At 33.8% G+C, this 14801-nt stretch overlaps 1 long non-coding RNA gene across 7 annotated transcripts; it reads left to right on the forward strand.

Annotated features, from left to right (window-relative positions):
- The first annotated feature begins 2022 nt into the window (after positions 1-2022).
- Positions 2023-5387, forward strand: LOC149264625 (uncharacterized). Of its 7 annotated transcripts, none has more exons than XR_016250116.1 (7): positions 2023-2483; positions 2708-2739; positions 3887-4204; positions 4294-4359; positions 4458-4483; positions 4623-4798; positions 4927-5387. It is a non-coding gene; the product is annotated as an uncharacterized LOC149264625 (long non-coding RNA). The 7 variants fall into 7 exon arrangements; XR_016250121.1 differs by having other exon boundaries at positions 2027-2483; positions 4618-4798; XR_016250122.1 differs by lacking the exon at positions 4458-4483 and having other exon boundaries at positions 2027-2483; positions 4618-4798.
- The last annotated feature ends 9414 nt before the right edge of the window (positions 5388-14801 follow it).

Raw genomic sequence — 14801 nt, forward strand, 5'->3', positions numbered from 1 at the left:
TTCCTTTCTCTTTGGACCAAGTTTGACTGGACTATGGAGGAATGTTTGAGGCTGACTTTAATCTACATTGAAGGCCGAGTTTGATTGACTTTGACCAAGCCAAAAAGGAGGTATCTTGACCATTGACTATTGACTGGTTAGGGCACATTGATTGTTGTTGACTTTACAAAATTGTGGTTCTTCAATTTATTGTTGCCCACAAAAATATCAACATTTTTTCAACACATTCGCACAAATTCATTTGACCTCCATTGATCAGTTTCAAAAGAAAATTTCCATCTTTTATCCTATTGTTCATGAGCAAGTACATTCACATAATTTTTTATTTATTGCAGAATTGATTATATAAATATCTCTTGATTTTTTGGAAATAAATCATGCCTTACCTTGTGCAAAGTTCATTTAATTTATCCTAGCATAATTCTTCAAATAATTTTCTATATTTCTCTCCCACCTATCACTAATCTCCTTCTCGTTCAACATCTATGCATGCATTCAACTAATATGCTATTTTAGAATAGTATTATTGGACAATGTGGTAACCTAAGGGATTACATAGTAAATATGGTTATGAACGATGTAGTTTGCAAACCATATATTACAATGATATACAAGCATCTATAGATAAGAAGAAGTAATTATAGAACCAACAATAAGTAGTTTTTTATATGATCAATCAACCAACTAACAATAGCCTTCATATATTGGATTCATGTCTATTTATATGATTTAAATAGTAGAAGATAAATACAACTTCCCTAACTACATTGGTCAATAGACTGACTCAACTACCTACTCAACTACATCCTTTGTTGGACTTTCTCTAGTACAACACATTGGTCTATTATTTAGCCTAGTCAGCTAGTCGACTAGATTCTTCCAAAAACTCAACAAGTCTCCCCATTTGGGGATAATTAAGATATCAATAAGTAGCTAATGTAGTACATAAACTTTCAAATTTTCTTTTTAAATCTAGGAAAACAATTAGTTAAAAAAGGAAAACTAAATCTATTGGTGCTCCTTCCTTGTTCATGTTTCCTCATGTCGCAAAGTCATAAAACAAGACAAGAAAATATTGTATAACTTGCCAATCTCTCTTAATTTTGATAATTTCTAAGGATTTTGTAAAGTTTTTAGAATTTTGGTGCTTTTTAAGATGCATGTTTTTATTATATAAAATTTGGGTGAAGTATTTTTAATATGGTTTTTTTGAAGAGAGAGAGAGAGAGAGAGAGAGTATATGAATTAAATTTAGTCTCGAATGTTTCCCTTATATTAAAATCTAAATAGTTTTGAACTTCATCCTTCTCAAAATGATTGAATAGACTGAGAATTAAGATGTCAGTTGTAATGGTTTGAATTATTTTATCAAAGAGGATGATCAATTATCATATATTCAATGTTGGATCCCAAACTCATTATGAAAAAGGTCTAGTCAAATTTGTTTTGTTTGAGAATATTACTATTGCTAAAAAAATCTAAATATAAAAAATTAAAAATAATAATAATAAATATATTTTCAATTTTAAAATACCTTATTCATAATTAATTTAATTCCAAATCCAACTCTTCTAGAGTTGATAATTTAATTGGTTGGGAGCACTCTCTCATTCACTCACTGAGGACAATTCAATTCCAAAAGATAAATTAAAAACTTTTATTGTACTTACCGAAAGTATAATTTTTATTAAATTATAAATTTCTATCATTAATATATATAGATATAATATGCTTAAAACATAAAATAAGCGCAAATAAAATAAATAATATTTTATTTTTATTAAAATAAAATATTTTTGGCAGGTCCCGAAATTTAACCATTATTTGATATATATAATCACTTTTCAAATGCGATACTGTGCGTTTAACAAAGTTGAAATTCGGAAATTATTGCAACCAGTGAATGGTTAAAGGCTTGTTGATGTGGCGACTCGCAATCCAAGATGCTTTTTCCACATCTCCCCACAACGTGCCTTTGTAGAGGTGGCAGTGAAGAGAAGTTTTTTTTTGCAGTCAAGAAAAGCACGACCGTTGCAGAGGTGGAGGTGGCAGTGAGAGAAGTGTTTTTTGCAGAGGTGGCAGTCAAGAAAAGCAGGGCCGTTGAATCCAACCAGCAATATTTATTTCCAATCCTTCTCCCAATCTATGCCTTTACCGAATCTCCTCCTCCTCCTCCCATGGCTACCTGCGCTGGGCTGAGTCTAGTCTTGTCTTGGAGCTCCATGTCATGTCTGGTCTGGTCTGGTATGAGTTTTGTGTGGTCTGGTTTTGTCTGGTATGGTATGGTCTGGTCTGGGCTGGGCTGGGCTGGTATGTGTTGTTGTGTTGCGAGGTACCGGGAGGAGGTGAGGGTAAACATGACATCTATTCAATTCAATTTTTAATCAGCAGGAGCAGGAACGAAAGGGTTCAATCGCAGGCAGATATATGAGGAGATATCCACCCACATCCTTCTCGATTCTAGCAGGCAAATTTCTGTACCTGTAAGATCTGTTTTCTTTTCTTTTCATTGGGTTTCCTTTTTTTAATCTTGATACAGATTTTAGATTAGCTTAGTAAGTGACGACATACATCACAGGGTTTAATATGAATTTTGTAATTTGATGCAATTGGCTCGCTCTGTTCAAGAAGTATTATTGAATTGCCTGGCTAAACTAACTTAAATATGAATTGGTATTGGTACCTGCATCGGTTTTCGAATCCACAGGTGTGCGCAAGGATTGAATCCAGGTAGAGTAGGTAAATTTCTTTGCATCTTTCTGGTTATATATATTCAAATATATACATGATTAACAAAATGATGAGTGGGATTAGCAGGAACTAATTTGGTCTGGGATCGGCCCTTTTCAAGCTGTAATTTGATTTGGGATCGGCCCTGCATAATTATGAATCATAACCTTAATTATGACATAAATATTTATACGCCCCATAATTGCTAGTACCCATTTTAAATTCTAAAAAAATAGATTAGGCATCAGATGCAACTAATAATTTCATTTCAATTAATGTAAGAACCGAGATTAGCGGCAGTTCACTGATCTGTGCGTTTATCCATGAAATATTACTTCCAAAATATAATTAGTTACAGTCTTTGAAGGAGGTCTTGAACCTCCGTTCTGATGGGTAACGTTCTGTTGCCGGGATTTGAACCCGAGTCGCCTTGATTACTTATGACATATTGAATCCAAAAATATGATTAGTTACACTCCTGAACGTCCGAGTCGCCTTGAGAGCTTATGAAATATTAAATCCAAAAATATGATTAGTTACACTCTTGAAGGAGGGCTTCAATCTCCGACCTGACTGATGACGTTTCGTTGCCGGGATTTGAACCCGGGTCGCCCTGCGAGTTTATGAAATCTTACATCCAATATATAATTACTTACAGTCTTGGAGGGCTTGGACCTCCGACCTCCTGGGTAACGTTCTGTTGCCGGGATTTGAACTCGGGTCGCCTTGAGAGTTTATGAAATATTGAATCTAAAATATAATTAATTACACTGTTGAAGTAGGGTCTGAACCTCTGACCCGATGGGATTTTGCCCTGTGGCCTTCAGATTTTATGAAATATTAAATCCAAAATATAATTAGTTAGACGGTTGAAGTAGGGCTTGAACCTCTGCCATATTTATTCCAGCGATAGATCACTTATATGTGTATTTATCAGTAAACTTTGAGGGTTTATGAAATATTACATCCAAAATATAATCAGTTGAAACGAGGGCTTGAACTTCCTAGGTAATGTTTCGTTGGCGGGATTTGAACCCAGGACTTGAACCTCTGACCACATGGGTAACGTTCTGTTCCCGGTATGGGCGTATAAATATTTATGTCATATGTCATATTATGGTGCTGCATAATTGTGGTTGTGGTTGCATATATGCAGGTCTCTCTGTGGTGGTTCCCAACGTTCCTTAAATGCATTTCGCAGTTTCAAAAGCATGGGCCGTTCTTAACACAATGCCTGCTCTGCTCAATTCAAACCAATTCCTGCCTCTCGTCACGGACGGAACGCAGCCTCAGCCTGGTACTCAGAGCTAGATCCATCCGTCATAAAACCTGACCTCCGCCCGCTGCTGCGCTTCAATTCAATTCAATTCTCTGATACCCATGGAAATTGGCTTGCACAGCCCAAAAAGGGAGGTCTATACGGTGCTGATAAACAGGGCCATGGAACTTGGCTTGCACTGCCTGAAACAAGCAGGTCTGATAATGTATGTATAAAATATGTAACTTATCTCTAAGAATTTGGGAGGATTAAATAATTGAATCGTATATTATATTGTGGCGCAGGAGTTATGTTGGGAGCTAAGCGGTTATAGCATGTATCAACTATGCAGAGGACGCATAGATTTCAGGGTAATCTCAACTGAATACATTTCCTTTTTTCACATGACGTGACCCAGAGAGTTGCATGACCTGTACTTGTACTGTGCTGATTATTTCTCTCTTTAAAGGTCGACAGGACAGTATAAAAAGAGTGGTAAGATTCGTCCAATCTTTTCATTCTAAAATTTCATTCTGTAGATGTTAGGATTCCAAATTATGCACTGTTCTGTTTTGTTTTTGTAAGTTTTTCTCACAAAGGAATTGGGTTTTGATTTAATGATTTGGCAGAGCAGTTGAACCCCACGATGTGCTGTTTCAATGCTCTGACAAAGGACGCACATTCCAACAGCGCAGTTAATGAGGAGATCCACAGCGGCAATGGAAGGTGGATGACTGATAGTGGCAGCGATCCACTGGGACGGTGACGGTTACGGTCATATGGGAAGATGAACAGTGTGGACTGGAGGAGGTGGAGCCTATACCTGAATTCCCATCCCAACTTTATATATATGTATATATGCCTATTTTTTTTGGTATTTGCTTTGTTTTTCCAGGATTGAGAAGGAGGATTGTTTGGTATTTGCTTGGTTTTTCCAGGATTGAGAAGGAGGGGCTTTTAATTTAATTTTTCCGCTGAGAATGAATGAGAAGCTATGAGGGATGAAGATCCTTCTCCCTTTCCAAGTGATGAGCGGCCCGAGCATTATGAAGCAAAGCAATGGAACTGTTATATTTTCTGAGCTTCATCCGATTTTATGTGAATGCAACTATGGGTAAATTTTCTTAGTTTTCATCGTGATATACATTTAAAATTGGATAACCCGACCCAGTGAATTTTATCAATTTGGTGATTTGATTGTTGTAATTCATTTTCAGCTGTGTGATGGGCTTTCCACACATTCCTGTGTGATGGGCTCTCCACAGGAATGAACGCAGGGAGGAGACCACTCCACTCCACTGAATGATGGGCTTTAAGATGCACAGGGGCTTATTATTTTTATTTATTTTTGGCTTGTTAGATAAAATATAAATATTAAATTTTAACAGTTAGGAGTAAAAAACGCTATAAAAAAAAGGAGTCCGGTTAAAAAAATAATATATATAAAGCATTTATGCATTTTTTGTTATAGGAATTTATGCAAAGTAGTTTTGTATACAAAATATTTATGTATTTTTTTGTTATACTGTATCAGAAAGTAGCATAGATTGTCACTGATTTTTAAAATATATTTTTTTTGCAGATAATGGCTGGAATATTTGTCCATGGCCAAAGCATTTACATCTCCATCATGTTCATGACATAAGACACATTGATCGCCTTCAAAAGAAATTAACATTTATGTATTCATTCTGTAATTACTCTTGAAAATCTTATAATAATAAAAAATATTTTTTTGTTTGAAGGGGTTAAAAGCCCCTTCTCAATGCCCTTGAGAATGAACCATGGTCATTCTTAAGGGCTTGTGCATCCTCTCTCTCTTTCCACTTTCTAGTTTTTACTTTTCCTCCCTTTATTATGTTTAAAAGTAATTAGCATCATAGATTTTAAGTTAATAACTTCTTAATTGTTAGTATGCATGCTTTACACATTTTAAATTTTTAAATGCATTAAAATAGTTCTTGTTTGTGTAGTGATGTGTATTCATATTCTTTTCATGTAATGTTTGATGATTGATGACATTTTTTACTTTGTTCATGATTGTGCATGACAATGTTTGCTCTTTGAGTTATATTTAGTGTTTGTATTTACAATGAATGTGAATTGCATGTTGATATGTGTTCTAAAATGTGTGCATGTGTGTCCCCTTTAGGAATGACTATCTAATACATGTTTTCTGCGATGATTCAAATTTGATGTGCAATATGTGTATATTTGCAAAATTTGATGGGTGACATTTGTATGTTTTTGTATTTACAATATTCTTTGTGTACAGTGATCAAAATTTGTTGTGTATTCATGATTGTAGTGATGTTTGTGGTTTTAGTTCCATTTGTATGCGTGTGTATTTACAATGATTGTGTATGACATTTTGATATGTACTCTGCAATGTGTGTGAATTTCATTTGCCAATGCTTAGTATCTCCATGTGCTTGTATCTTATGCATTTGCAACCTTTTTAGGGTGTAATTGATACGTGATGCTTGTATGTTTGTGTATTTGCAACATTTTTGGGTGACGATAAAAAGAGGAAGTGCAATGTTTGTGAGTTTTCTTTTACAATTCTGCTTGAGTAATAAACAATTCAATGATGCCTAATGTTTGTGTGCTTACAAAATTTGATGTGTATTCATGATTGTAACCATGCTTGTGTTTTGAGTTTGGTTTGCATAGTATTTACAATGATTGTGCATGACATGTTGATATGTACTTTGAAGTGTGTGAATTTCTTTTGCCATTGCTCACTATCCGCACAAGTTTGTATGTTTATGCATTTACAACATTTTTTGTGTTTGACATGTCATGTTCGTATGTTTCACATTTTTCGGGGTTTGTGTATTTATAATATCTTTGCTTGTACTAATTACAAATTTGATGCTTATCTTTTTGCAATAATAAAAAAAATTATGCCTAATGTTTCATGTTTACAAAATTTGATATCTACTCATGTATTAATGGAAATTCTTTATATATATGCATTTAGAATGAATGTGGCTCACATATTGTATGTAATTTAAAATAGAATAAAACATTGCCATTGCTCATTGTCCACATAGGTTTGTATGTTCATGCATTTACAACATATTTTGTGTTTGGCATGTCATGTTTGTATGTTTAACACTTTTTGGCATTTGTGTATTTCTAATATCTTTGCTTGTATTGATTACAACTTTGATGCTTATTTTTCTGCAATAATCAAAAGTTTTATGCCTAATGTTTTCATGTTTACAAAATTTGATATCTACTCATGTATTAATGGAAATTTGATGTGCATTGATGATTATATATAAAATTTATTGTTTGGGTTTCCTTTATATCTATGCATGTAGAATGATTGTGGCTCACATATTGTATGTAATTTAAAATAAAATGAAACATTGGGATTGCTCATTGTCCACATAGATTTGTATATTTATGCAAATTTTACAACATTTTTGTGTTTGGCATGTCATGTTTGTATGTTTCACATTTTTATGGGGTTTGTGTATTTATAATATCTTTGCTTGTACTGATTACAAATTTGATGCTTATTTTTCTGCAATAATAAAAAAATGAGCCTAATGTTTTCACGTTTACAAAATTTGATGTGCATTGATGATAATGTATTAAATTTATTGTTTGGGTTTCCTTTATATCTAGCATTTAGAATGAATGTGACTCAGATATTATATGTAATTTAAAATAAAATAAAACATGGGGATTGGGGAGTGATGAGTGTAGCGTAATAATAGGTTAGAAGTGAGGGGGGAGGCCAGATGAGCTTCCACCTTCACGTGGTTGGCCTCGTTAGTAGAGAATTTATAATTCTTGAAGCTAACAGAAGCTCTTTCTATAAATATGCACATACAAATATTATCTCTCAAATTCTTAACATCCAACCCGCTCTCGCCCCCTCCACACACACTCTCTCTCTACACCCACTCACCCCCTTCCATGCCCCCCTCCCTCTCTTTCACTCTCCACAACCCACACCGTCCCACCCACTTTCTCTCTCTCTACACCCCCTTTCCCCCTCCCCTTACTCTCTTTCTATACACAAACACTTTGGGGCAATGATTATATTTGATTTCTATAATCGTATGATTGCCTTTGAATAATTGTATTTAAATGATTATTTTTTATTTATATAATATGAATTTATAGCATTATATCTCAAATTCATAACATCAAACTCCACCCCCACTCTCTCTCTCACTCACTCACTTACCCCCTTCCACACCCTCCCCCACTCTCTCTCCACAACCCGTGCCTTCCCATCCATTCTCTCTCTAGAACCCCTTTCCCCTCCCATGCTCTCTCTAGACTCCTCACTCTCTCTATCTCTACACACACTTTAGGACAATGATTATATTTTATTTAAATAATTATATTTGATTTTATATAAATTTATAATTTGGATTTAATTTTATATAATTTAAATTTGTAATTTTATAATTATTTAATTGTATTTTTATTAATATTGTTATTTATATAATCATCCTATTTTATTTGTAAATTCAATATTTAATAATTTAAATTAGGTTATATATATATATATATATATATATATATATATATATATATATATATGTTGGTTAAAAAGGTATTTACAATTGTATAATGCGTAAAATTTTAATATTATTGTTAAATAGAGTTATTTTGGGTGGTTGGAAGGAAGAAATTGAATCTACCTCACTTAATTTCAATTCTTGTAAATACACGATTGATGGCGACAATGTTGACAATGTATTCTTTATATGAAATATACAAAATTGTATATATAAAAAAATGTATTTACATATTATTGAAATTTTATATTTATTTATTTTAATGTTTTTTATGTAATAATTAAAATTTAATTTAAATACAATATTAATAAAATATTATATTATATGATTTTTAAAAAATGCCAATTAATCAAATATGATTTAATCAATATTACTTATATTATAATAAATGTGGTCTTTTTTTAATACACTTCAAGGCTTTATGAATGAATACCAACTAGATTGAACTAACCTATATCAACTAAAGATAACTAAGGTAAAAATAAAATATTTATTATTTATTTAAATATAAATAAAACTATCCATATTTATTATAATTATAATTTAAATTTGAATTTAGTTTGAAAATTATTTTATGTGCATTAAGAAATATTTTTTTATTAAAATATTATAATGTATATTTATATGTTTTTAATATAGTTATAAACGATACATGTTTATTATAATAAAAATTTGAATTTAATTATAAAATTATTTTATATATGTTAAAAAATGTTTTTTATTAAAATATTATATTGTATATTTATATATTTTTAATATTTAAATTTAAATTTAAATTTAATATAATTTAATCTTTATATAAAATATTTACTTTATAAAAAATCTTCAATTTTTAATGATCTAAATAACTTTTTAAATAATATAACAATATTCATTATTTAATATTTAATGCTTACATATGAACATTTTTAAAATAATATAACAATATTCATTATTTAATATTTAATGTTTACATGTGTTTATATGTATATATAAATGATTAAAATAAAATATTTTGTAATTATATTTGTGTATTTTTTTTTTTAATGTTTATAAAGATTTAATTAAATCTAATGTTTATTTTTTTCCCCGGGGAAAAATCGTAACTTTTATTATGGTGGAAAATTACATGTTGTAAATGCCAATGGCATATGTTGTATGAGTGACCATAGTCATCAAAAGTAGTAAGTCTGTACATAAACCTAAGAAGGGTGTACCATCATGTATCAGTATGCATATACAAATATGTTTACAAAATTTCAAAAAATATCAGTTTTGCGAGTCACTGTTCTGATGTCTCAAAAAAAGGTATGATAAATTAGGGCCTATCAGCCCTTTGTTGATCCTGTTCTATATATGGCCTATGGTAGTATTGATAAGCCTGTCCCTGTCTTTCCTCTTGTATTAGCCATTCTCCTTTGGGATGGTGTGCTGCCTCTTAAGAAAACTAATCCACAGATTTGTTGCGCTCCCCGTAGATGGAGCAGCCACCACAGTAGTACGAGATCTAGTCATGGGCGGGGATATAAGTGGAACCTGGGAAGAGCACGATGGTCAAACAATGCCCCTAGCTGCATCCAAAGGACTATCCAGACGTGAGGGCCGCTCATCCACCAGTGGGTCTTCAGTCTGCATGTGCTTCTTACCCTTTGAAGTATGAGGAGATGAAGGCGAGACGAGCGAACATTCTTTGAACAGGTGCCCAACTTTGTGACATCTCCTGCACCAAAAGGGAACTCCTTCATAGTCAAGGATTTGCCTGCGCGAATAATGATTCGAGTGGAGGGTTATCTTCTCCTCCAATCCTTCCCTTGTATCTAGATGAACCAGTATACGAGCCATGGTCATGTTGCCAGAGGATTCAAGTCTTTTTATGTTCCAGAGTCACAACCGCTCCGTAGAGTAGTTCTGCCCTCTAACACATCCCACCAAGACCCTGTTGGTCATGTCCACCACTTCACCCATTGTAAGGTCTTCCCCCAAAGAGAGATTAATGTCCTTGTCTGACACCTTTAAGCACCTCCCTTTCTTGACCTTGTTGGATCTAGGTGCCGCCAGGTAGTCCTGGAAGGGTCCCCTGATGCCCTGGTAAACCGCCTGCAGGGATGGTGGAGTGCTTTTAGGGTTTGGGACAGGCGAGCTGAAGCAACCCGAGGGAATGGGAAACCGTGCAAAGGGCAACTAGGGTTAGGGATAGTGCAGACAACTGGAGAGGAAAAGTGAGGGGTTGATATCCCAGGTTGTGAGATGCTTGAGGAGAAGGGGATGCCAAAAGGAGCAGAAGTATGAGTAAGGTCAAGAAGCGAGGAGTCGAAAAAGGGTGATGGTGGAAGGCATGCCCTAATGAGGTTGAGGGTTGTTCGGGAGAGCGGAGGGTAGTCCAAATTGAAAGAGGTGTCTGGAACGGTCCAAAGCAGGAATCTGAGAATACAGCGGGCGAAACAGCGAGCCAAAGGAGCCAGAACTTAACACGGTGCGAGGGCGTGACAAAATCTCCTTGTAGGGATTTGGATCTGTTGAATAGTCAACGATGTCTTGTTCCATATCGGTAGTCGAGTAGGACGCCAAGGGACAGTAACGGCTGCGCGAAATTGTCGGGGTTAGACAACACACTTTAACACAGGGTAGTCCGCAGGTAGAAGACGAGTAGTTGCAGTGACAGTGGGCACCCGTGAACTTACCCTAGACCCCAAGGTGCAGCATCTTGGAGTTGCAGAGTCCCCCCTGCAGGCATCGCAGTACGAACTCCCATAGATTTTTTTTTTTCACTCCTTAAATTTAATGTTTATATATAAAAGGTGAATTGCATTACTTACAAATTTAGAAATTATATATAAAAGTGTTGGATATCTTAGGTCAATTTCTCGCAAGAGAGGCTTGACCATCGTAAAAAATAAACTCTCGTAAGATAGATATAGGATAACTGAGTAGAATAGTGTTCTAAAATCTTACAACTGAGAGTGTTAGGCCTCATTAGCCAAAAGAAAACATAAAAAGCAAAATACCAATATGACAAAATCATGATATACTAACAGTAAGATGGTTTTGGGTCGTAGCAACAACTTATATGGGATCTTTGTCATCCTCAGCTATTCCCCCAAATGGGGTCAGGATTTAGAGATACTACTCTATACACTCCATTCTACAATTTGTGTCCTTCATATGCCAATGCAATTGTTCGAGAGAGTGAAGAGTGTCTTCTCGATGCTCATGCTAATCCAAAAGAACTCTACCTAGTAAGAATTTCATGTCTTACTCAAGTTTGACTATTTGCATGTATTTGTTGTACCTACCCTGAGTGTGGTGAGTATCAGGAAGCCAATTTGAAAACTTTGCAAGAACTTACGAGTATGAGAGATGAGGCCTTTTAGTAGAGCTTTCTCCCTCAACATGGGTGATTTCTTCCTATATAAGACCTAGGGTGAGGTGTCAATATTTGGTGTTTTCTTCCTCCACGCGATTATGCATCCTTGTACTACCCTTATGGGCCCTCTCTTGGTAGTAAGCAGCCCCTTTGTACACCCAAGCTCACTAGCACGACATGGGAACAAGATCTGGGAGGATAGAAAAATCAGAATCCAATGAGAGGAGTGGAGGATGCTAAAGAAGTGCCAAAAAAGCTCCACATTGTAGGGATATAGTGGGGCACATAACTAGAGGAATAATGAAACTGCCATCCTGGCCCAACAAAGGCGACATGTCTAAAAGTTGGGAGATGCAAATTGCCAGCCATAAAGGGTCAAGAAAATAATAACCTTTGGAGCCCAGAGGGTTTGAGAGAGCATAGGAAAAAAGAAGAGGGGAACAGAGATAATTTTGAGAGAGGGAGATGGGGGGTCGAGTCAGATGGATTCAGGATACAAATAGGGGCGTGTGCAAAAACTTCTTGACACTTAAGCATGGAAGGGACTAGAGAGTGGTAGACGTGATGAATCCTAAGGAAGCTAGAAGTATGATATCCCTATAAGAGAAAAAATACCAAGAAAATCAAAATAAATGGAAAAGGGGGGAGATGATATTGTTCTCCTCACATTGCATACGGAGAAAAACCCAAAGACCTATCAGGAAAAGAAGTATTCAAGTTGGAGGGGATGTTGTTTCACTATCTTGAGTGCTGAAGATTTAAGCATGGCCAGGCTACTCGAAGAGTTGAAACTAGCTTCGACAATTTCCAAAAACCAATTGTAAACCTTGCCAAACACAAAGGAACTAAAAGTGAATCAAACGACGTACCTCAATTCCATATATAAATACATCTTATTTTGGAAAACATGAGTGAATTGGTGATATATATAATAACAAAGTAAAATAATATTATAATATTTAAATGATGATTATATATATATATATATATATATATATATATATATATATATATCATTTTTATTTTTTTTCTCTCCACAAACTCTAAAGTAATGATTATATTTGATTTCTAAGATATGAATTCATATTTTTGTATTTTATTTATATAATTTGAATTTATATTTTTATAATTATTTAATTGTAATTTTATTAATATTGATATTTATGTAATTATATATATTTATTTTATTTCATTTTATATGTAAATTCAATATTTAATAAAATTATTTAAATTTAATTTAATATTAATAAAAAATATTATTATTATTATTATTATTATAACAAATATTTATTTATTTTTTAAGTAAATGTAGAATTTTATATTAGCAAAATTGCTTTACATAGAGTATATGTTGTAGTAAACTATATAGACGCATGCTTATATGAAGTGATGTCTATAAAGTGTTAAATCTAGTCTGAGATGAGTTGGAGAGGGGTTATCTGCAACTAGAAGGGAAACCAGATGGTCCCTTAGAAAAAGCAAAAATTAGTTTAAAATAAAAATGTGCATAGGTTGTATTACAATGATCCCTTCTTTTGAAATAGGAAAAATTAAGTAAACTAAAGGAAAACAAAAGCATAAGCTGCTTAGTGGGGGATTTGATCATAATGTTTTTTGTGTCTAGTTCTTCTCGCAACTCACATTGTTGAGCTTTCACTTTCTTCTCATGTGTTGTCATGTCTAAATATGAAAATGGATCATCGTATCCTTCTGGAAGCCAATCTAGATGCTCCCATTCAATCATGTAGCCACAAGAAATAACACCTTGTTGAGAGGACTTTCCCTTGGAGACCTAGGTTGAACTGGTTGGAGGCTTTGGCAGGCTATCGACTTTAGTTGCCCGCCTTTTACTAGAAGCAGATCCACAAATTACATGGTCTTTGTATTTTGTTTGTGCTACTAGAGGGCTCAAGGGAGGATGAATGCCCAGTTGGTGAGAAGAGTCCATGTCTGCAAAGCTTTCTCTTGAACATGTGGAGAGTAGAGTTATGGGGACAAGAGGGAACTCAATTCTAATTGACCTGGAGAGGTTACGCAACGCGAGGTGAGTATTGTTGAAATAAACGAAAATTTCATCCTATTGATGTTTCGCTCCTCCTTTAGCTTCTTCCAAGGTCCAAATGTGTTGTGCTAACAAATTCCTTATAACCTATAGACCATAAACTAAGAAGTGTTGCTCCTTAGCCTCCATTGCTACAACTAGGCAATGAATATGAACATGAATATCTGGATCAGATAACTCCACATCTTGATCATGCCATGGAAGGAGGGGCAAATACCCATGCCCTATGCCTCCTTGTCTAGCTCTTTTGTGTTCTCTGACCATTGCTACTTTTTAGGGAAGCTAATGCATATAGCAATGAAGTTTTCAAATACTCATAATATAAATTGTGTCACTCTTTTTGGAGCTTGATGCTTCCTAGCAAGAATGGGGGAGAGACAAAACTTATTGAAGAAAAAGTATGAGCATAACCATGAACACAACTATCTTGTTTGCATGAATATCGTGGCTTACACAACTTCTTTTGTTATCATTATTTACATTTCTCTGTACATATATTTTCATAATATAAGATGTGAATTTATGAAAAAAGAAAAAGAAAAAGTGTTATATATATTTATATATAAAATGTATATATATATATATATATATATATATATATATATATGATATATAAAATATAATATATCATATTTATAATGGTATGTTTTTTAGGTTTATATATATATATATATCTTAAATGGTTGTATTTAAATTTCTATTATTTAGATTCGCAGGTAAACTTAGATTATTCATAATGCCTTTTGAATAATCTCAATGTTATGAATATAGAGCAAGATCTAGTTTCTTTTTTGTCCCAAATATGGATCCTTTATTGGATTTAAAACGCCGAGAACATTGGAAAAATAAAATAATCTTTTG

Source organism: Pinus tabuliformis, chromosome 6, assembly GCF_031772625.1.
Source record: "Pinus tabuliformis cultivar Carrire ecotype Pingquan chromosome 6, CPIR1, whole genome shotgun sequence".
NCBI classification, from domain to species: domain Eukaryota; kingdom Viridiplantae; phylum Streptophyta; class Pinopsida; order Pinales; family Pinaceae; genus Pinus; species Pinus tabuliformis.